At 48.7% G+C, this 24969-nt stretch overlaps 1 protein-coding gene across 2 annotated transcripts in view; it reads left to right on the plus strand.

The window, feature by feature from the left end:
* Positions 1-3005: 3005 nt before the first annotated feature.
* Positions 3006-24969, plus strand: part of CHID1 (chitinase domain containing 1) — a 1625859-nt gene continuing 1603895 nt past the window's right edge. Inside the window, exon 1 of one of the 2 annotated variants that reach the window (XM_078684035.1) lies at positions 3006-3165. The gene's annotated coding sequence lies outside the window, so the exon portion shown is untranslated. The remainder of the gene's footprint in view (positions 3166-24969) is intronic. The other variant, XM_078684036.1, reaches the window with a different exon arrangement.

Genomic DNA, 24969 nt, shown 5'->3' on the forward strand with positions numbered 1-24969 from the left:
CAATGGTGGAGTACCACCTTACTCCTCTGGTCTTTGCCAACATTTCTTCGATTCTGGGGAGGGGAAATTTCTCCACCACAATATTCTTATTCAGTTCTCTCAGGTCCACACAGAGCCGGACCTTCCCATTTGGCTTCATTACGACCACTAAGGGCGCCAACCATTCTGCACATGTTATGGGTTCTATTATTCCCTTCTTTTCTAACTCTTGGAGCTCTTTCTGGACCGCGTCTCTCACCGCGATCGGTACATTCCTCACCTTGTGAGCTACCGGGGTGGCCCCTTCCTTGAGCACAATCTTGTGTTGGAATTTTTCCATTCGTCCTACCGTGCCTCCAAACACTTTTGGGTAGTTCTCCTTCCACTTGTTCAGGTCCGGCCATTCCTCTTGCTCCGTGAGCAATATTTGTTCTTCGCCTCCTGGATCCAGCTTTATTCCTAGGTCGCCCTGGTCTAGCCATCCTAGGACGGAGGGTCCTTTCTCTGCAATGTACAGCTTGCACCATGCTGATCGGCCTCTGAATTCGAACAACAGGCGTCGGAACCCCACCATTGGAATACGGTCGCCATTGTAAGTGACGGGCCGTATGTCTAATTTCTCCAACTCTGGGCCCAAGTGGGGTTTGAACGTTTCTTCCCACACTGCACGTTGGATAATGGTGAATGGGGATCCGGTGTCTGCCACCACCGTGATGGTGATCCCGCCCATTGACATGTCTAGTATGGGTTTTGTGGATTTCTTCCCTTCTACACTCAGTACTTGGTCGTAAATGCATAGAACGGTAACCACCTCTTCCTCTGCGATCTCCTCCAGGTCTTCTTCGCCTTGATCGACGCATTTCACCATTCCCTTGGGATGTTTCTTCCTACACACCTTCTCATAGTGGCCTAAGATGCCACAGTGTAGGCACTTAGCTCTGAACGCTGGACATCTTCTATCGCGTGCGTCATGGGACCAACTGCCGCATCTGTAGCACGATTTCTTGCTGTCATTGCCTGTTTGCTTTCCTTGCCATCTGTTTGTCCCTTTGGCTGCTGTGTCTTTGCCTCTCTGGTCCTTGCGGTGGTCATCCTCTTGTATCCTGTTAACCATCATTGGGGTGGCTACGTCTTTCTTGGTTGCGTCGGCGCACCTCCTTGCGAGTTCTGCCCTCTTTACAATGACCATTACATCCTTGAGCGTAGTGTCGCCGCTTGCCCATAGTTTGTCTTGGACATTTGAGCTCGTTGTATGCATCACAATCTGATCCTTTATGAATTCATCTTCCCACAGTGCATATTTACACGGGGCAGCTAACTTCCTCAAAGCCGCCACGTATTCTTCTATGTTTTCACCAGCCCGTTGTTTCCTCTGCTGGAAGTTAAACCTGTCCACTGACACACATATAGTGGGGCGATACCGTTCATCCAGATCTTCCAACGCATGGGCATATACATCCTTATCGGAGTCTTCTCTCTTTTTGGGCACCAGACTTTTGTAAATCCTGAGACCCTCCGGTCCCAGGTTCAGTAACAGTATACGTTTCTTTCTCTGGGGGGTGAATGTTTCTTCATTCTCGTCCTCCAGGACCCCTATGAAATTATCAATGTATTCTTTCCAGTCCTCCCATTTCATCAGGGGGTCCCCAGGTTTCGGTAGAAATTGCACTGGTGCAATTGCATAGCCTGCTGGCGTGCTCATTCTCACCTCCCTGCTCGCTGTCGCTTTGCCGTCCTTGCTGGTGGGACTCCCCGGGGTGCTGTCCTTCACTTCCGTTATGGTGTCCTCCTGGGGACTCTTATAGCTGGTCCCCACCTCCTCTTCCTTGGTAGCCAGCGCTGTACCTCCCAATCGCTGTGACGTGGGATGGTCTGTGCAGTGGGCCGTCTACTTTGGGGCGTAGTGCTGCCTCTCCGGCCTCAGCGCTGCCCTCTCCGGCCTCTGCGCCGCCTCTCGGGTGGCCTTGGCTCTGCCACGCTCCTCTGACTTCCTGTACCAGTGGGCTCCGCCGTATCCCATATGCCACTGGCTAGCTGGGCCACGTGGGGCAGTTCTGCGCTGTGCCTGGGCTGCTGGGGGGGCTGCCTACCCTGCTGCTGCCCTCGTGGGGGACCGTGTAATCTCCCTTCTGCAATCGTCGGCTGGAGCCTCCCGACCTCGTCGCCACTGTAATGTTGGTGATATTAATAATAAGCAGGACGCTGGTAGTAGGTTCACTAATTATTTATTATGTTAATTACAGAATGTGTAGAGGAGCGCCGGCCGGCAACCTCCGGTCCTTTCTATTCCCGGCGCGCTGAACTGGATGCGCGCGCATCCGCCAACATGGCCGCCGCACGTCACCTACGTGACGTGCGTAGACTAGAACGCACACTACAATACCTGATTTATATTATAGCAGCTGAGATATTTTACTGTGTAATACAATGACTTTTGGGAGCAAATCTAAAGTCCTGCTTAAGATGACGGCTACAATATGTTAGCACCCTTCCATTTTTGCTGGTATACATCATTTTAAAGACCTTGGGTCTAATTAGTGATATTGATATGTTTACCTCGTCTTCATTGCTTGATTTTGCACGCAAGAAAGTGTCACTCATATTTGTTGAAATGTCACTCATATATACACTGAAATTATTAAAATGTCACACAAAGCAATCTGAAACCTTGGCAGCTATGCCTTCTTCATATAGGGGTGAGAGTCCTGGGCCGGAGGATCGCTCTGGTAGCTCTCCCGAGGCTGCACTGCTTCAGTCAGATGCTGCAGCCTCCTCCACACACATGCCCGTTGCTTAACGTTTCTTTTACAACGTTCGTAATGTTATTACTTGTTTTGAACGTAAAGCTCGCTTTGCAGAGCCCACCAAATAAAGTAAACAATACACGCAGCGTGTAGCCTTAACATTACTGGTTAAGGAAGGAAAGGTTCCACTTTTGTATTTCTTTTCGCGCCCCAATAAGTACTTGACAGGTACGCTGCGCGCGTCACGTGGCATTCAATGGCCATTTGGGATGCTGTATGAGAGACACCGCCCCCTCGCGGAAGCATCGGCTGTAGTATTATAAAGGGGTGCTAGAGGACTTCATCCAGTATATTTTTGTGACAGGCGTCACTCTCGCGCTACAACACTGAAAGTCCGCTTCTCACTCCAAGTACCCCGATACCCGTGGCCTGTTAAGTTGCAGTAAGTACTTGTGGCAAGAGCCCTACAGACACATTTGTACTGCCTAGCGAAGCGAAGTAAGATGTTGCGGTTCCCCGTCTCAAGATGGCGCTGACGCAGTTTTAAGGGCCTATGAAGTCGGTGTCTATTAACAGACGCCATACTGGAACGGGAAGCATTCCATTTATCGCCAACGTGTTAGATGATCTCTTTACTATACAGTGCCGCATTCACAGCTTATAGTTTTTATGTATCATATGTATTTATTGCTAACTCAAAGCACTGACTTGCCTTCTTATTGTTTTATATTTACCCATCTTTACTTTTTCCCATTTCTGTGCTTTTATCTATATGTACATGTCAGAATACACTTGCATGTATTTGCTTAACAGGAACATGCGTCACAACCTGTCTAAGGTGTAAAGATGGTCAAATGCTTCGCTGATAGCCATTCGTTGTAATTTATAAAGTTTAACTCGTCCAAGCTATTGTGCCTAAACCCTAAACTATCGTGAGATTTTTGTTTACCCATAGTAAACTCGTAGGAAGCATCTCTCAAAAAGCAACGTGATGACAAGGACGTATGTGTAGTGGTGCATTTGTGACTGAAATGCTGCCCAGCTGAACTTTACATGGAAGTGAATTGCATAGCATATGGACTTTTTGAATAGAAATTCCAGTCCAGTTGTGGCTCTCAAAATCGTTGTGTTGTCAAACAAGAGCTATACTCACCTGATAGTTTTAAGTCTCTGACACTCTCATCTATCCAGCCCAAGTCAAAGTAGTGAAGGTTTCAGTTGAGATGTGGGTAAGGGGTGACAAATCTTTGTTTTTTAGTTCCCTGCATTGCATTAATTAATTAATTAATTGTGGGTTTCTAAAGCGCTAGAATCGACTCCCGAAGGAGTATCTCTGCGCTGTAGACCGCTGGGGAACCCGTCCTGGCTTTCCCTCTGAGATGGTCCCTACTGGGTATCTCCAAGGTGAAACCAGGCATCCCCAGCGTATGTGGGGGGCCGTTGTGGAGATGAGGCAAGCTAATGCCCAGAGTTGCCGAGTGTGATCCCTGGTTAGAGTAGGCACCGAGGCAAGAATTATCGAGTCCGCTGACCCTGGTCCTCGACCCTGCCGTGTCGGGAATAGAACCCTGATCCCGGGCCGTCCTCTGCTTCCGGGTCTGCTGCCTCTAACCAGTGAGCCACACCACTCCATTGCATTGCACATGCGTTGCTCGAGTCTGCAAGACATATTGTGGGTGAGTATATTTCAGAAGGGGGCTTGAAGCCCCACCCCTAATTTTCATTGGGTAGCGTCACCATTTATGGTAAACGGTGGCTTCCCATTGAAAATGAGGCTTCTGTGTTACCGCCCTTTGTCTTTTTGGGACGGCCCATCTAGACTGGGTCTCCTGCTTCACAGCTGTCATGAAGCAATTTATTATCTCCGCGGTGTGTTATGTAAACAAGCCTCTGAGATCCAGACCTGATGGGCATCCCAAAAGGAGACATGGCGCTGTGTGTTTGTTTTTGCTTCGTGCTTTCGCTTTCACTGAAAGCGCAATGCAAATATAAACAGCGCTATTGCAAGCGCTTGTTTCTTGAGTGGCTGGATGTGAGCTACCCGAATCATCTTTATTGGTCTTTATTTGCGGCAGAGATTATGAGCGTGCAGGAAAAGGTGGAAGTTTGTTGATAGAGGAAGATCCGTTGGTTGGTTTGTGTGGCGATTTCTACTGAGAGGGGAGAAGGATGGCTTTCTGACGGTGGGGAAATGGAAGGCGGTCTGTGGTGATAGTATTGAGAGGGAAGATAGCATTTGTCTCTGCAGCTCAATGACTAAGAGAAGATAGGGTAACTTTTGCGATAGGGCTTAAGAAGAACAATTGATTGCTAGAGGTGAGATGGGGTAGTTTGTGGTGATAATAACAGCCTGGATGGAGCAGTTGGTTGACAAGCGGAGATAGGGGAGGCTGATGTCAGTGGTGAAAACCTAATGAAAAGCGAAAAGGGCAGGCAGTTTGTTGACGGGAGTCGTTTATTTTTCTGAGATGGGATGGGGCTGTTTGGAGTGATAATGCTGCTTTGAAAGTAGTTGATATGCGGGCTTCGGTGACAGGACTGCTGTCACAGGCGTTGCCTTGAGCTGCCCTTCACCCAGCGAGGCACCTGTCGTGCTCCGTGGGAGCGGTGTGTGTGTGCCTGTGTCACAGCGCGCACATCCCACAAGGCTCTGTGTGATTCATCGCGGGGATGAAGCGGCCGCCTCGGGCCTCAGAAAGCTTTCGTCTATTCTCAGAGGGGCCCTTTAGTCCTTCCGGACACCCCGCTGTGGCAGCACCTTTCAGACCCGAGCTCCTGCTGCTACCCGATCCTCTGCTGTCTCTGCACGCACACACAGACTTGACACAAACACCCCGAGAGCCTTTCAATTTCTCATCACCCATTTTTGTTCCAACGTGAAGTAAAATGAACACAGATTCCAGCCTTTTTCAGCTTCTGGACAAAAACACTGATCCCGCGGAAATCCTCATAATGAAAGTGAGGATAAAGACTCCAGGAATGCGAAGTACGTCGTTCAGGAAGCACAAGCAAAAGTAAGGCACCAGCAACCGTAAAACGCGGAGAGACGGGAAGCATGCGTATTATGATTGCCCTGCATCAGAAAGAGCCCGGGCCTAAACTAACAGGATAAGGAGGCCGCAGCAGAGAGAGTGGGGTGAATTATGTAGGGAGGGTGGTAGGGACTAAGTGGAAAAACTGGATAGGGCGGGGCGATGAAAAGCCAAGAACGCATCTGGAGAACCCTGGGAACATTAGGCGGGGAAGATGAACAAAAGAGGAAAACATGAGGAAGAAGAGGGGCGAGATACTAGGATTATTAATAGCATCTCACTGAAGGGAACTCCTTTTAAGGATTTCGGAATGATAAGGCTAAGCGATACTGCTGATATTAGAACCTGCAATGTCGAGCACACACAATCTGCGAAGTACATCTCTGCCCCTGACTGTCACGTCTGTATCTTTCTCTCCTATTACATATGTACTTTAAAATCTGGCTTGCTATCCTGTCCACGTTGGTATCTATCCTCCCCCTTGTCCCCTTCCCTGCCCCCTGCCCCCTTCCTCCCTTACCATCATCGTTTTCTTTCGTTCTTACCTGCCTCTTTTTCTCACCCACCTTCCGCCTTCCCTCATCATTATTCCTCGTCCCTCTGTTCTTCCCCCCCTTCCCTGCCTCTTGTTAGTTTTCTCACTTTATACACATGGACTTTTTAGCAGTAGCGATTGTTGGTGGGAGTAGCTGGCGGGCGGTGACGTGTGGAGGGGGAGGGGGAGGGGCAGGGTGTGGGGTAGTAATCTATGGATTACGGAGGATTACAGGTAAGTAAACATATAAATAAATAAAACACATTTCTGTGCGTGCACTGCATCCCCAAATGTGATGCAGTGCACGCAACGAAATTCGCTTTATTTATATGTTTACTTTCCTGTAATCCTCCATAATCCATAGATTACTACCTCTCCCCCACCCTGCTCCTACTCACGTCACCGCCCGGCAGCTACTCCCACCACCAACCGCTGCTGCTTTTTTAGGAGTCTTGAAACTAGTGGGGGTGGGAGGAAGTTGTTGTCTCTTGGAGAGGGCGTGCCGTGGTGTCCTCGGTGTTGGATGTTATGTGTTTAGGGCATGGGAGGGGAGGAGCCACATTCTGATTCCCGAGGAGGTAAAGTGCTTCTGTGTGCAGGGTGGGGGTTCGGTGGCGGCGATAAGAAATTGTTTAGCAGCGTGCTTTGTTTTGTCACTGTTCCTATCAGAAGCTCAGGATTGGGTAGTTTAGTTCGCCCCACCCCTTCCCACATGCTCTGCCTGCCATTGGTTATGATCCTTCAAAGCAGGCTTCTTATTGCCTTGCTGGGCCAGCAGCTCCCGGCAGGAGATATCAGTAACAGCAGATGTCAATATTGGGAACCAGGCTTTGAAAGAAGTTCAAAACAAGCAGCTTTTTTTCCGGTTAAACAAAACAAGCATTTGCAATGCAATAGGTCTCTCATTTACGCGAGTTTAAGCTATTGGCATTGTAAATGACCATGCCTTTTATTTATATTTTAAAAACATAAATAAAAGTAATTGTCATTTACAATGCCAATAGCTAACACTTGTGTAAATGCGAGACCTATTGCATTGCAAATGCTTGTTGCTCTTGTTATCCGTACAGCGGTTTCATTTTCATTTGTATGCTGCACATCTCTATTGGTTGTTAGAGAGCTTTACAAACCAGATAATTTAAAGCGTATCTATTCTATATAAAGCAAAGGTGTGTGTATGAGGGGCTGTGTGGCTTGGCCTAAGTAACTAAGGCTTCAGCCAGTTTCCTGCACCATATTTTTCCCCATTTATAATCTTTCCGAGCAAAGCAGCACAATCATAATCAGCAGGAGAATGTATTTAAGTTACACAACACCAGTATTCCAGGCCATTAGCAATAAAACACGTGATCAAGTATCAGCCATGGCAAACCCTTGTTCACTTAGAGCACCACCTTTATCATAGCATTTGTATGTAATTGAGCTACAACCTATTGAAATCGCTGCCACACAGTGGTTGTACTGACCCCTTCCAGCACATTATTTATGGCCTCCCTGATAGACTATCAGGACAGACAGGCTGCGAAAAATCATAATAATGTTGCTAGACCTGCAGGTATAGTGACTGAAAAAATCTACTCAACCTAATTATAAGGCTTTTGACCCATACACTGGTTTCAAATGATGTGATCCTATGCAAATCTTTTAATTCACTGAGCCGCCATTTTTTTCTTCATCACATATTAGAGCACCTTAAAATATGTGAGTTCAACTTGTCTGCTGTAGAAAAAACTTTTGTTGATTTAATAGACTAAACTTATGTTCCCTATATAATACAAATCTAGCCACATATAGGATACACCTGACCGCTGACTTGCCTCTTAATTCATTAATCACTTTGTCATCAGGGCTCGGGGCGGAATCATCTCAAATCAAGTTTAAAAACTATCACTTTGAATAAATACATGCATGAAGTGGTAGCAAACTTATTTTCAATCAGCAGATTTTCCATTTAAATGACCACAATATTTCCAACTGACATGGTTTACTTATAAAACTATGTAGTGTACATTGTTTGGAATTGAAGTTTCTGCTAATATTTGTCAATTGCACATCACCAAGTAAAGTGTTCTGGTTTGTTCTGCAAAATGTAATGTCTAGTCTATGTAAAGCGCAAATACTTAGCCTAAGGCGCTGGGGAGGCCGTCAGGAAGATTAAGCGAGCTATTGTCCAGAGTTACATGGTGCTGGGCTGATCTGCCACCCGCGCCGGGGATCGAACTGTGAGCCCCCGGGTTCTGGAGTCAGTCGCCCTAGCCGCTGCGCCACACCTCTTCCAGAAAGTACTCAAAGGACTGTTAACCCAATTCTCCTAAATCCTTCTTGTACACAGTTGTATGCATGAATGCTCAAATATCTCAAGTGAGGGCGTGTTTCGAAGTACACCAATATGGCTGCAACCTAGGGCTGCTCCGCGGCCCGTCCGACCTACCTCGTATATCCGCCGTAATTATCCGATGTAAAGGTGCAGGTCCTGAATCGGGAACTCAAGCGATGCCAGGGAAGCTTCCCCGGGCAGAATTGGAGGCGGTAGGCTGAAGCGGTGATAATCGGCAGCCCTGGCCTGTTACTGAGGAAGCCGAGGCCTTGATTGCTGGAGGTGGCCGTCGGTGACAACTGGGACGTGTGGGAGACCCCCTCCCCCACCCTTGGGGGGTCGAGTGAAAATGTGGCCAGTACCTCCGCTTTCGCCCGTAAGCCCACCCCTGCCGTCGTGACACAGTCGCCTGGTGTGCGGAGCTGAAGACCTCGCCCCCAAGAGAGCTGGGCCGTGGTGACGTGGGATATCGCACATCCGTGCGGGGGCACAGGTTGGCGGCCGGAGGCAGACAGAGTGGCTCTGTGTCATGCCCACTGTGGATCCGCTTGAGACTGGGGCAGTGTGTGACATCCGATGCCCGGCAACATCGAAGGCAGGAAGGTGGCTTGTTCTGTGCCCGGGAACACCGCTGCGGGAAGTGCAGTGCCCCGCGGCCCTCGGCCCCGCGCCTCCCGGCAGTGAACTGGGGCCTGGATTTAGAAGGCGATTGTGATCCTAGAGTGCAGCGCGAGAGGCAGCACCGCACCTGCACCCGATGTAGTGGAGACTGCTGGGGGACTGCGTATTTTAACTTGGCAGCATTGGAGGTGAGCTACTGTCAAATAAAGGCTGGGAAGGGCCCGCTTTGAGAGAGACTGAGGTGTTCTTTGCCCCATTGGACTGAGCTTTACTGGCTGAAACGACCCCTGGGACCGACAAGGAATGGGAGTGTATCGGATGTGTGTTTTGGCTGAGGCATGGTGGTACATCGAGGACTGAGCTTGGGGAGGTCTCCCTATATTGGTGTTGTTGTGGCCGACTGCTTGGGGCCACAGGAAGTGATCTGCCCTGCTCCTACACCTTCCCTTGGCGTGCCAGTGACCCATGGGTCTGTATCGCCATGGATATCCCCCGCTGCCGAGAGAGTGCGGTGCGACTAGTGGTGTCCTGGGCCGGGGTGTCGGCTGGCCTGAGTGCTAAACTTGTGGCCTGTGACCGGGATACCCTCCGAGGCAGTGGTGGTTTGCGGCGGTCGCAGTGATAGCTGCAGACAGTTACTTCACAGCGGATGACGCCCTAGGTGCCCGCCTCCACAGCTTGCATTCAATTCCTGGCCTTCATCGAACATCTGCGTCATCCATCTCGTTCCGCCACTGACCTGGTACTCAACAGTAGACCTTAAGAAGACCTCGCCAAGGGCAAATCTGTCTTACGTCGCACCTGAATATCCACTCTAAGGACCTGCTGAGGTCTCAAAATGTCCAGTGCCAAGGGCTCCCGTGCGTCTCAACAAAGTATACTTGACCGATTCACCTGTCCGAAGGCAGACATCACTGAGAGGAAGGGGGTCAGCGACAAATCGCAGAGCGGAGCTGAGCAAGTCCCCACCATGAAGGATCTAATGGCGGATATCGTAGATGTCCGCACGTCTATTGACACCCGGTCCTCGGAGGTGACGTTGATCAGAGCGGACCTCACAAAATATAGGGAGAAAGTCAAACAGCTCGAGATCACTGCCGCCAGCCTTGTGGAGGACACCTCACAACTCCAAACGGATATCGGGGAGCTTCAAACATTTCGCAGATACACGGAGGACAAGCTGGATGGTTATGAGGGACGCCTGAGACGCAATAACATTAGCTTTCTTGGAGTGCCAGAGAAATCGGAAGGTCCAGCGGCCGATCTGTTAATTGAGGAACTGATCTCGACAAAGTTGCAACCAAAGGGCCTTTCTAAACTGTTTGTAGTCGAGAGAGCCCACAGGGTACCTGGGGGTCGCCCAAAGCCGGGAGCCCCCCATGTCCGATACTGGCCCGTCTGCTCGACTATAGAGACAGGGATGCAATCCTTCAAGCAGCCAGGGTCGCTCCTCCAATCCATCTAGACAACTCGGAAATCACCTTCTTCCCCGACTCCACCCGAGCAGTGCAGATGAGGCGCCGCTCCTTCCTCGACATTAAGCGAAGATTGAGAGAAAAAGGTTTCAAGTATGCCATGTTATTCCCAGCACGGCTGTGAGTGGAAATTGATGGAAAGACCTGCTTCTTCGGTCTCCCAGATGTTGCTTTCGACTGGCTGGACAGCCTTAAACTCTCGCAGGAACAGGACTCCACCGACCATTGAATCCCGCGGAGACTTCTCATGAACGGGCCGTTATTGCTTCACAACACTGTGCCTCAGCCACGGCTGTGCTTTGGGCCACCAACACCCAGCCCACGCTGCTATAACTGAAGGCTTGGGGACTCTCGCATTAGATGACCTGACTATCGGACATGCCCTGCACCGACACTCTGTGATGGTAGGCGGGGTGCTGGCACAGCTCTGAAGCCCCGTGTGTTTTTTTTCTTTTTTTCTTATCAGTAGAATAGTTGGGCGACAGGCACTCTGCATCTAATTATCATGGGCAGTTCTACGCCCTGAGTGCAGGGGAGCAGGGTGGGGGGAAGTTGGGAGGGATTGCTGTTCATTTTGTATGTTGTTTCTTTATATTATCTCGACGGTGCAATGTATACATGTGGCCCCTCTAGTGGGAATTCGCCTGGTTGGCAATGCGTATACAGAATAACAGAGAAGTTAGAATCTTGAGTTGGAACTTTAAAGGGTTGGGGGACAAGATAAAAAGAAGTGTTGTATTGCAATATATTAGGAGGCAGTCGCCAAATATTGTTTTACTCCAGGAAACACACCTCGTTGGCAACACATGCAAGGCAATACACAGATGGGGGTATTTGATGGTGGCACATGCGGGCTTCACCACTAGCTCCAGGGGAGTAGGCATTATGCAAAGAAAGTCTTTTCCCTTTTCACCCACCTCTACACACGTAGATGACCGTGACAGATATGTTGGAATCACTCTCTCTTGGGAGGGTAGGTCTATCACCTTTATGTGTGTATACGGCCCCCCGGGATGCAGGGCACAACATTCACTTACCTGAGTGCTATAATTCTTACATTGCCTGACGGACACCTGGTGCTCTGAGGCAATTTTAATTCTATTGTCTCGGGCGCACTAGACAGGCACCCTCCCCGTGCAACCCCCTCAAGCTGCTCATGTGTTTTCAAGCTTCTTAGAGGCAATGGGATTGCAGGACGGCTGGAGGGCATACAACCCCGACAAGGTGCAACACATGTTCCACTCAGGGGTGCACAATAGCCTATCCCGCCTGCACTACATGCTTGTTCCGGCTACGCAAATTGCAGATATACACGAAATCCGACACCTAGTCAGGGGTATCTCAGACCATTCCCCTCTATGGGATCACATAGTTCTAGATCATACACAAGTGGGAAGGATTCCCCCAATCAATCCCTGGTACCACAAAAAAAAACAAAATACCTAAAGGCTTACTTAAAACTATTGAATATTTTCTGGAAAACGAACATACAGTGGAGTAATTCCAAAAGATTTGGGAAGCTTTCAAAACAGTAGTCGGGGACAGGCCCTTTCCCTGGTAGCAGGCTCCAAAAAAGAAAGGGTGAGAGAGATCTCTGACGTAGAGCAGGAGCTATACCGCCTAGAACAGGAAGTCACCTCAAATGCCACGCCTGAAACCCTCCACTCCCTACGACTGCGACAGGAGGAATACCGGGCTTTGGTCACTGACCGTGCCAAACTAATGGGACAGGAACGGCTGGGACGGATATATGACTGGAGTGACAAGGCCGGCAAATTGTTTGCATGGTTAGACAAGAGAGAGCAGGCCAGCAGACTGGTGCCACAAGTTACAGGAACTGATGGTTCCTTAGAGACAGATCCCCAAGACATATTTAATCAATTTGCATCTCACTTCCAAACCGTATATAGTTCGGTAGTGCTCTACCCTGAAAGAGACTTCGCTGATCATATTAAAGACATAACTCTTAGTAAACTTTCGGACTCAGACTTCACGCTTATGGACAGTGTACTAACTGCTGATAAAATAGCTGCGGCGATAAGAGCGCTACATTCGGGGAAGGCGCTGGGCCCGAATGGTATTCCGATTGAGTTCTACAAGCTCCGACCTGATAGGCTGGCCCCTTACCTGAAATCTATGTTTGAGGATAGTCTTGAGCAGGGAACTTTGCCACGCGACCAGAGAATTGCCACTATAGTCATAAAGAGGGGAAGCCCAGAAGGGAATGTACCTCCTACCGGCCTATATCGCTGTTGAACGCGGAACCCAACATTTTGGCTAAAGTACTTGCCAACAGGCTGGTCAAGGTGATAGGAGACCTAGTCCATCCGGACCTATCGGGATTCATGCCTAAAAGAAACACGGCTCTCAATCTGCGCCGGCTGCACGGAGTCCTGGGCAGGGTGCCGACGATACGGGAAGACGCCGTTGTAGTCTCCTTAGATGCCACCATGGCTTTTGATACCCTGGAATGGCCCTACCTATTTGCAGTATTAGCCAAACTGGGATTCAAACCCAATTTCTGCCGCTGGATACGACTGCTGTACAGTGCACCGCTGGCTCAGGTAGTGGTAAATAACACAAAGTCCGAACCATTTGCACTTAGCCGAGGGACCCGTCAGGGGTGCCCCCTTCCTCCCGTGTTGTTCGCCCTGGCCCTGGAGCCTCTTGCAGCGTCGATCCGTACGGATGTAATGATCCGTGGAATGCGCTGGTCGGCGGAGTGGGAAGACCAGATATCCCTGTACGCCGATGGTATCCTTCTTTATATTACGTCTCTAAGAGATCCCTAATAGCAGCTTTTGACATTTTAGACATTTTTGGGAGGTACTCTGGGTTTCGGGGCAACTTGAAGAAATCACTCCTGTATGTCCTCTGGGGAACTTCTCCCCCTTTGCCTCGCGACGGCCCGATCCCGGTGGTCACAGACTGCTTTAAATACCTGGGCATATTTATATCCCTAGACCTCTCGGTCCAGTATGCCCACAATCTGCTCACCCCCTGCAACAGCTCAAAAGCGATATAACACACTGGAAGTCCCTCCCGCTCTCGTTACTGGGCAAGGCTGCATTAGTTAAAATGATGTCTTTGCCCTGTTTCCTATATGCGCTACACAATTCAGCTGACCTTGTCCCACACTCGTACTTTAAAGATCTCGAGGGGCTCCTGAGAGACCTCCTATGGAAGGGAGACCATGAATTGCTATGAAAAAGCTGACACTTAGCTGGTATGATGGGGGAATTGGATTACCCGATATAAAAAAATATTACTAGGCCGCGCATCTAACCGCTGTCAACCATTGCACATATGGACACCCTGATAATCCGGGGTACCTGATGGATCGCTGGCTTTTACCCAAGGGAACCTTCGTGAGAGCTCTATATTCAGCACCAAATAAATACCCGCTCACTGGGCCCACTGCCCATACAGTTAAGATCTGGCAATCTGCCACTAAATCGGTCGGCTGGCAAAACAAATTGACAATGGCCACCCCCTTGTGGGACTCACAAAGACTGGGATACATGGGGAACTCCCAAGGATTTGCTAAATGGGGCTTAATAGGAAATTACCATTTTAAAGACCTTTGGTGTGCGAGGGTGTTAAACCCTTTGCTACGCTGAACACTGAATACGCCTTGGCGTATTCAGAATATTATCGGTATCTACAAATTAGACACTCGCTGCAGACAGCCATTCCCGAAGGCTCGACTCCGCCAGACGCCTCCCCACTAGAGGACAGACTACTGGATGGTCATCTGCCTGATAAAGCCACTTCCCTAACATATCGAAAACTCATTAACAATATTGACAACCCCCTATCAAAGCTACGAGACAAATGGACTGAGGACGGTATAGAATTAGATGAAGAAACCTGTCAGGAAGTGGTCTCCTCTCCAAAGACGGTCGCTATCCCAGCGAGACTCAGGCTGGTGCAATTAAAGATCCTTCACAGAACTTACTTTACTGGTCCCCAGCTGGCACGCATGGGTGAGCTAACAGACTGGTCTTGTATGAGGGGATGCACACAACCAGGCACATTTATACACATTATGGCACTGTGACCAAATCCAAGAATACCCGTGTAAAATCCATACGGTTATGAGTGAAGTGTTGGAGATAGAAATTAGACCGGAGGCACCTAGATGCCTCCTTAACATCTGGGAGCCTACCGACCTCAACACTTATGCTACAAAATGGGTCACGCTTGGCTGGATGATCGCCAAAAGAAACATTGCACAGCTCTGGGGAGCCCCTCACCCACCTACAATTGTAGCCTGGAAGCAAGATTTAGACTGGTGCATGCTAAGGGAGTAAACAGTTTATGTGGCTCTGGGTTGTCCCCCGCAAATGGTCCAAGGTCTGGGCCCCCTGGAACGCATACCGGGGTGATATGTGTACACCTCCCCGAGAAGCTGATGAAGATGATCCCCCATCCCCGTGAATTTCTATGAATCGTATTGCTGATTTTACTGTAACCCACAATTGATTCTGTGATCTGTACCGACATGTCGAGAATGTTTATTAAAAAATATATATATCTCAAGTGAGTGAGCGAATGGCACCTAGATAAATGAGTGCCCTCGCCACATTTCTTACATATTTTTGTTAAGTCCTCACCCACAGGTACCACCGGTGGTCTGCTTCATCATTGGACCCACACCTAACTCACCAAGTGTGAGTGGGTGGGCTCTGCGCGTTTGTAAGCGGAGCTCTTAAAAAGGTGAACAGCAAGGGACTGTGTGAGGGAGTTAAAATTACCTCTTAGATCCTAAAGCAATGTTTTAATGAATAAGGTCTTTCTACAAATATTTGTCATTTGTGTATCACCAAGTAAAGTGTTCGGATTTGTTTTGCTCCTATTTAAATCTTTGGTTGCATCGCACTTCTGAATTACAAAAAAAATATATTTTGTAATTCCTGATCTATTTTGAAATACTTGTACTATTCATTTACAAGCTGTTTAAATGCTGTGTGTTTGAACAAAAAACAGACATCTTACAGCCCTTTGTTTCACAATGATTGTCAGACAGTTGACGACAAAAATTATTAACTGTAATAAGAGAAAGAAAAGTAAACACAATTTTCTGTGATAAGATAGGCAACAATTAGTAAAAAGAAAAACTGACATTTGAACTCTGTTCTTGCAAAGACAACAAATATGTCAAGATGGAAACAAGATTTAGAGGCGTCTTTATTGCTCAATCACTTTCTGAATGATCAGAACACCTGTTCCTTCTGGCTTAAGTTCACGTGTCAGAATGAAGGAGTAGGTGCTAAAAACAGCTCGAACTGATAAAATCTGATTAACCATAGCAAGTGGGCTAGTTGATTTGTCGAGGCCTGGGTGTCCCATCTAAGTTTGGACAGCTTCACTGAAAGCCTTCTCCACACTTTACTGACAGCCTACTTTCACAGCCTATCCCTTCTTTGCTATTGCTGTAGCTTTGAGGAAGATTTAATGACGTGTTCTACCACAGCTTAGTAGCAGTTTAGCGCAAACCCAGATCACAGCCTAGTAGCAGTTTCTCCTGCAGCCATATCTTTAAATTTGATGTTTTGTTTACTTATTTTTAGCAGGTAGTTGCTGTTGTGTTTAAGGGAAATTTTGATCTATGACAGATCCTTACCCTTCATTTAATAAGTGCCTCTTAAAACGAGCATTTCCCATGTGATCGGTCTCGCCTTTGCGAGAGTTAGAGCTACTGGCGTTGTAAATGGTTTTGGTTTGGGGTGGAGTGGATGTGTGTGGTGTGGGGTGGAATTATGTGGGTTGGATTGAAATTGTTAGTTATGGAATTGTGCAGGTGGAATTGTGTGTTGTGGAGTTGATTTGTGTCTTTCTTTGGTTATTAACGCCTTGGTGCGGGCGTTCTAAAGGGTGGGCAGGGCTGCGTCGGCCATTGGCCGACGGCAGCACTGGGGAGGTAGTGTTCCCGTCGGCCAACGGCCAACAGCAGTACGGAAGGGGTTAAAATAGATGTGAATGGTGCACAACAATCCATCAGGGTCAGGCTGGCACTATTCATCTAATACCACCACGAAAAGGCAGTCTGGGACGAAGGAAGTGGGTACAAGAGCAACAAGTTAATTTCGAGCTGCAATAGGATGACTTACCTACTGCAAAAATAGTTTTCCATAAACATGACAAATATGTGCTGAAAAGGCGACGCCGTGATAACTTTTTCCCCAGGAATCTATCATGTTGTTCAAATCACATAGCTAAAGTGGATTCACTGGCGTAACAAGACTTGATGGGGCTCCCTTGCAAAATACGTGGAGGGCCTCCCTACGGACTCATTAAGGAGTTCTCCGGGCAAAGTACGGTGCTGAGGGGTGCCCCTGGAATTTGTGCCCGCACCGTGCGGGCTGCAGGGGTCTGTGTTACGCCACTGAGTGGATTATTAAAATAAATAGTATCTCTGCTTTGGGGAATAGTTATATTTTACAATAGAACCATCATGATTTTACAGAAATAATTTTTCATTGATGAAAAATTATGACGCAAACTTTAATTTATCGGCAGCACTAAATGAAGCAAAATGTTTTTCACTATTTTTAGACTCATGTAATAATAAATGAAATAATCTCAGTTTTCCTTTTGTCATCGCATGTTTCATGTTTGAAAGTGGAGAAAGGGTATTTTTATCAACTTAGTATACACAAGCAGCAAAGGTGGTCCAATTGCACTAGGGATTGCACAATTTCGCACTGCGCCGCAGGCAATTCTAAAAGCAAATGGTTGCAAGCAATGCCTTACAGTGCTTTTACCCCACGCAAGAACCTGGACAACATGTTAACAAATAACCCCATTAAGGTCAAATCATTTCACACTACATTTACTCTTATGCAAATACCATTTGCGCAGTTCTCTATTACACAAGTAGCGATTCTGACGCAAAATCATTTTGCGCTGCTGTTTGCACTGGTGCAAAGTTACTGTAATGTGGCACCATCGCTCGCTTGGATAATTTATAACAAGTGCCCGTATTTCCTGTGCCCTCGACGTATTAGCACAAGTGTAGAAAAACAAGTTGAATATTGAAAAATAAATATAAACTTGCAAACATTTCCTGACCGCCAAGGCAAAATGTTTCAGAGTTAAAATAAAACATTGAGGAAAGAATCATTTCACAAAGATAGTTGATTTTTATTGCTAAATATTTCACGGCTCTAATTTCTGTACAGAAGTTCACAAATGGAAACAAAACAAATATCATTGAAGCTTTGCGCATGCAGCCCTGCTCAAGGTGGCGGCGAATTTCCCAGTCGTGTCAGGCCAGCCCCTTTGCAGATACTCCAGTGTGTTCCAAATTGTGGTGGCGGTCTAGGGTTCCGTCTCCGGAACAGGAAGTGCGGGAACGGGAAGCGGAAGGCGGCCATCTTGTGATCGGCACCGACCGCTGTAGATAACGGCCAGAGCTCCCGGCGCTCCGGTGAATTAAGAAGTTAAGAAGCACTTCCAGCGTCAGTGTGGTGCATTCACATTATTACAATGGCGACGAGGGTTGGTCTCTAGACCCCACGCACATCCGACGACGCAGGACGGCAACGCCGGCTAGAGGAACCGCCGCCGGCACCCGGAGCGTGGCACAGGAGCCGAAGGGTCACCAGTAAAAGAGCGCGAACGCAAGCCAGCGCTCAAACAATAAAAACAAACGAAAAACGGACCAGAAGTAAGCCGAGGGGCATCATTCTGCTGGGAGGGGCTAAGGGACGACAACTTCTAGTGCTGTGCAGTGTACCGGGCACAGGCAGGAGACATAGAGCCACAATGTGGTGCACCCCATCCCAAGCTGTTGCGAAGGCGTGCCCGGCATCCTGGCGGAGCAGCGGTCGGGCGAAGAGGTGCCTGGCTCAACGAACTTACCCAAGGGGAACAGCCTACGGGCGTTGCCGGGTCCCTCAGAGAAAGAGAAGGGAGAAGATAGCGACAGTGATCGCGGTGAGGTGGACACAGCAGAGCAGCATACGCCGGGGAGCCCGCCTAGTCGGACATCCCCGTTCGCGCGAACCAGAGAGGTGCACCCAAAATGGCTGCCCAGTCTTCCTCGCTCACTCAATTGGTGCCTTTCCTGACTAAGTGCGGAGAACCAGAGATGAAATGGGAGGACTGGAAAAGGTACTTCCTTAACTATCTCGAGGCCCTGGAAGAGGAAGGCGACACTCCGTTCTCGAGCAAGAGGAGGAAAAAAATACTATTACACAACTTGGGCCCGGAAGGGATCAGAGTGTACGATACCATAGTCAAAGAAGAGAGGGATGCCACGGATACAGATGTCTTCAGTCATGCCATTGCGGACCTCGACGCACACTACAGGCCGGTCGTGTGCGTCGCGATAGACAGATACAACTTCTTTCAAAGGAAGCAGAAGAACGGAGAGACGGTGGACGAGTACATCGTTGCCTTGCAAAAGTTGGCCCTCACATGCAAGTTTGACACGCTACACGACGACCTTATTAGAGACCAAATTATCATGCACACGTCCAGCTCCCACATCCAGGAGAAACTGTGGGTAAATGGAGACGCTCCACTCAAAGAGATTTGGGCGATGGTCAAGAAGGCGGAATTGTCAAGACGTTGTGCGCAAGCGGCAAAGAAGGAAGCAGGTGGGACACAAACAGTATGCAAGATAATGACGCCGTCGAGAGGTGAACGACCGAGGCAGAGAGACATGCAAAGGAATCGGGATGGTAGAAGAACCAACAACAACAACTACCAGATGGACAATAGGACGAATAAAGGGGGTAGGCCGAGCTGCTACAGGTGTGGCAGTGCTTCACAGCTGGGTAACGACAAGGCGTGCCCTGCGTTCAGGGCAAAATGCTCATATTGCAGCGTATTCGGGCACTATGAGAAGGTGTGCCGCCGGAAGCCCAAAGGTGCGATGGTTAGATATGTAGACCAAGAGCGAAGAGATGATGCAGACGACCATGAAGACGCTGAAGACCTGGAAGAGTTCCTCTATATTGATGTCCAGGTGTTGGAAATGCAAGGAGCGGAAACGGACAAGCCCAGACTGAATATGCATATCGGTGGGATACCAATGGAAATGATCGCGGACAGCGGGACACCCATCTCCATCATACAAAGACGAGTATGGGAAGAAAAGTTCGCAACCAAGATCGAGGAGAAACTGCACCCGATGGATTTGAGGCCGGTCACATATACAGGACAAAGAATTCCCATGTTGGGGTACTGCCCCCTCCTGTTCGAGTTCAGGGGCCGCCACGCAAATTGCAAATTGTACATTGCTGAGAAAGGCCCCTCAGTACTGAGCTGGAAGGACCAAGGAGCGTTGGGTATACAACTCAACCCGGGGGGCATTGAAAAATCCTGCTAATGGACATGGAAGGGAAGGACGACGTGGAGTCGTGGCGGAGGGCATACCCCAAAGTATTCAATGGACAAATTGGAGAACTGGCAAAGTACAAGCACCTCATAAAGCTCAAAGAAGGGGCGATACCCGTGGTGCACAAGGTGAGGAACATCCCGTTCCGTAGTAGGGAAGCAGTGCAAACGGAGCTGGACAGGCTAGAAAAGGAGGGAGTGATCAGAGCCATAGAGAGTGCGGAATGGCTTTCTCCTCTGGTAGTAGCCCAGAAGCCCAATGGTAAAGTACGGCTGTGTGTCGATCTCAGGGAACTGAACAAAAACATTGTAATTGACAAATTTCCCCTGCTCCGAATAAATGAGATGCTAGTAAAGACTAAGGACATCAAGTGGTTCTCCACAGTGGACTTGTCGTCGGCATACCACCAAGTAAGACTACATTCATCGTGCAGCCATCTCGCATCTTTCATCACGCCTTTCGGCTGCTACGAGTTCGTGAGAATGCCGTTTGGCCTAGCATCAGCAGCTGCGGTCTTCCAGAAGCTGATGCACAGGTTACTGAAGAACGTGGAAAACGTATAGTTCTTTCAAGACGACATCCTGGTAATGGGAAGAACCAAACAGGACCACAACGAGAAGCTCCACAAGTGGAGAAGCGTGGCTCAGTGGTTAGAGGCGGCAGACCCGGAAGCTGAGATCGACCGTGGACCAGGGTTCGATTCCCCGCCTCGGCGGGTCTCGGGCTCAAAAATTCCACGGACTCGACAATTCTCGCTCTGGTGCCTACTCAACTCACGGGGTCACACTCTGCGACTCTGGGCAATAGCTTGCTTAATCTCCACTACGGCCCCTCGCGGCGGGATGCCTGGCTTTCACCTTGTGGACACCCTGCCGGGGTTTCTCACAGGGGAATACCAGGACGGGTTCCCTAAGCAAGCGCCGGGACGCTTACGGGCAGCTGTGCGCTTTACAAGTCTAGCACATTTACATTTACAAAGTGCTACGTACACTGCAGGAAAATGGTCTAACGGCGGAATGGACAAAGTGCAGGTTTGGAGTGCAATCCGTCACGTACCTGGGTCATGAGGTGAGCGAAAACGGGATAAAGCCAAAAAGATCCAACATGAAAGCCATTCTGGAAGCCCCCACTCCTGGCAAGAAAGAAGATGTGCGGTCATTTCTAGGAATGGCCGAGTACTACAGTAAATTCATTCCCCATTTCGCCACGAAAACGCATCTTCTACGCCAATTACTGAAGGAAAAGAACAAATTCCTATGGAGCCAGGAGGAACAGGCGGAATTTGAAGCCCTTAAACAGGAGATGAGTGCCACCATTCCCCTGAAGGGATTTGACCCAAGTGCGGAGTCCATCCTCACTACGGACGCCAGTGACCGTGGCCTAGGGGCAGTCCTGATGCAGAAATCGGAAAACGGAGAAACATCGACGGTCAGCTTTGCCTCAAGGTCGCTTGCTTCCAACGAAGAGAAGTTTAGCGTCATCGAGAAGGAGATGCTGGCAGTGGTTTGGGCGATGGAAAGATTTAGGCAGTACTTGTGGGGAGCGAAATTCCTTGTGAGAACGGACCACAAGCCTTTGGTCCGAGTACTGACTTCAAGTGGCCATGCTCACGCGACCCCTAGAATTGCAAAAATGACTCTTAGACTGTTGGACTTTGTGTACGACGTGGAACACATTCCGGGGCCGCAGAACAAAGTGGCGGACTTCCTGAGCAGAGCAGCGGCTATGGAAGAGGCGGATAGCGGTGAGAAACAAAAATGGGAAGGATATGTGGTAGCCACCATCCAGGACACGGAGGAAGTGATCAGTGCCCAAGAGTGGGAAGACGCATACAAGGAAGACGTCGACTTAGAGGCCATCAAAGGGTACGTGGTCCATGGGTGGCCGGAAAAGAGACACCTCAAAGTGGAACTGAGGAGGTACTGGGAAGTAAGGGATGAACTATCGCTGGCGGAGAACCCTACATTCCTGCTCAGAGGTGACACGGTGATCCCACCACAAAGCATACTGGATCATCTGATGACTTTACTGCACGAAGGGCACCAGGGCATCACAAAGACCAAAGCCCTTGCCAGGCAAGCGTACTGGTGGCCGCTATTGATGCGCAGATAGAACGTTATGTGCGTCAATGCGAGTCATGTGCCAAGGCTGACAAATCACAGAGCATGTTAAGACCACCACTGGGAAAATTCCCAGTACCAGATGGACCATGGGAAATGGTATCAGTGGACAATATGGGCCCCACCCTCAACAAAGCAGGAACACAGAAGTATGCTGTAGTTCTCATCGACAAGTATTCCAAGTGGCCTGAGGTAAAAGTGATGGAGAATGTGGACACGGAGGCGGTGGTGAGCTTCTTACGCGCCAGGTTTGTCAGAGAAGGAATCCCAAAAGTCATCATTTGTGATAATGGGCCGCAGTTCACCTCGGCGAAATGGGGTGCCTTCACGGCCAGGAACGGAATAGAGGTTAAACATACGCCCATCTACCATCCCGCTGGAAACGGTCAGGTGGAGCGCTTCAATCGGGTGATCATGGGCACCATTCAAGCGGCCATTAATGATTGACTGGACTGGGAAAAAGAATTGGAGAAGATGATCTGGGCCTATCGGATCACCCCGGGGAGCACGGGATACAGCCCATTTAAGGTGTTGAGAGGAAGAGAAGCCTTCACGAAGGACAACATGGCATGGAGGAAATTAGTAGTGCAAAGCAAATGGTCACCGGCCGTGGTCAGAAGAAATCTAGAGAAGGCACAGGAAGTATACACGACGCACTTTAACAAGAGACGCAACGTTCAAGGAGTAGAACTGGAGAAGGGAGACTGGGTGAGAGTGAAACTGGCCATCCTCAAGAGGAAAGGAGAAAGCAAATTTTCACCACCTTTGCAAGTGCTAGAGCCATACGCTCGGTCTGCCCTGCTCAGTGACGGAAAAGTGTGGTCACAGGACAGAATGGCCAAATGCAGCAAGATCTTGAAGTGGGGAGATGAGACAGGAGAAGGAGCAGAGTATGTAGGAGATGAAGGCGAAGGAGAACGTAGTGGAAGGTGTAACGAGAATGTAGAAGAAGGAGTGCAGCAAGTGGAAGACAGTGAAGGAGAAGACGGTACGAGTGAAGGTACGAGGAGCGGGTGCAAGGAAGAAAGCAGTGAGGACGTGATGGACAGAGAAAGAGAATGCGCAGGGAGAAGGTCGGACAGAAGGGAACCGGAAGAAGAAGGAAGTATTGAAGTGGTGAGAACCAGAGTTGGAAGGACTGTAAAGGTACCTGAGAAGTTCAAGGACTATGACATGAACTGGAAGTAAGGACTGTATTGTACAATGTTTTGTTATTGCATAAAGGGGGGAGATATGTGGTGGCGGTCTAGTGTTCCGTCTCCGGAACAGGAAGTGCGGGAACGGGAAGCGGAAGGCGGCCATCTTGTGATCGGCGCCGACCGCTGTAGATAACGGCCACAGCTCCCGGCGCTCCGGTGAATAAAGAAGTTAAGAAGCACTTCCAGCGTCAGTGTGGTGCATTCACATTATTACACAAATTCCTATTTTTATTATCAAAACATTTCCAGAGCCTCTCCGTCTGAAAGGGAAAGTAGCAAATATCTCAATCCGTAACAAGTTGACCTGTGCCCCAGAGGGTGGTTTATTTGTCTTCTTTCCATTGTGGGGTAAAAAGTTTGTTAATGCTTTCTGTGTAACTTTACACTGAGGAGCAACCAATGGCAGCAAACTACTTGCAAGCATGTGGGTGAGGCAGGGAACAGACGGCAAGCACCTCGCTTGGGCCTGGGAGAGTGGGAGCAGCCCTCAGAAGACACTGCAATGCATGCTTCCTCAGAGTCTGCGGTGGAAGCAGTTAGTGATGCATTCCATGACAGAGTACAAGCTGGGTGACTTATGTTTAAACACCAAACGCCTTAAAAGTACAGCCGGCCAGGTTCGAGTCTTGGCATTGGATTAACATCCTGTGATTGTGAGTAAATCACCTAATCGCATGTGGCTTAAACAATAACAAATGTTTCTTCGTGCCTAAATCAAATAATAATATAATAATGCCGTAAACAGTAAAAAAAAAAAAGCAGATCAGGAACCAATGCTTTTCACAGCCGGCTAGGTTTGAGTCTCGGCATCGGCTCAACGTCCTGCCATTGTAAGTAAATCACCTAATCAGATGCAGTGTGAAAAAAAAATTAAATTGAGTGTAACACATGTGTTTCCATGCATATGGCAAATGCCAATACGATTTAAAAATCATGCCGATTTGAATTAAAAGAACAAAGCAGGTACAAGCACTATGCAATTGTTACTGCAGCAGACATTCCGAACACACTGCTTGTTTAAAGAAGCCTAAAAAAAAAAAAGTGCAGAGAAAATGACATAAAGAAACAAAGCAGCAGAGGGACATGTAACCAGAGCAGTAGCCAAGTGAAAAACACACCCAATGTGGGACAAATAAAGTCAATGCCCCACTAAAATCAAGGATTTCTAAATGGCAGAAAAAAGAACCAATGAAAATGGTGGGCATGTTTGAAGCCCATAGATGAGATACAGCATGTCTCAGAAGAGACAGCACATGGCTGCTTAGGCGTAACTTAAACAGCATCTCCAAATGAGCAGCTCATTGACTTCTTATATTGAATGGTATAAGGCATACTGCATAAGAGAATATATATACATATATATTCTAATATCAATCAAGGGCTCTTGTATAGTGTGGCTTGTAACCCTGGGGGGTCTCCATGCCCTGGGTGGAAGTGCAGGCCTCATTGGGCAGAGTGGTGGTTGAAAAGCCAGGCCTTGAGCTGTTTTCTGAAGTCCTTCAGGGACAGAGGTGGAGGTCGTTCCAGGACTTTACGGCGAGGTTGGAAAAGGAGCGACCTCCCCATCGGGTGCGACCAATGTGAAGGATGTGGGCCAA

The sequence above is a fragment of the Lissotriton helveticus genome, chromosome 3_1 (genome assembly GCF_964261635.1).
Source record: "Lissotriton helveticus chromosome 3_1, aLisHel1.1, whole genome shotgun sequence".
In the NCBI taxonomy this organism is placed as follows: Eukaryota; Metazoa; Chordata; class Amphibia; order Caudata; family Salamandridae; genus Lissotriton; species Lissotriton helveticus.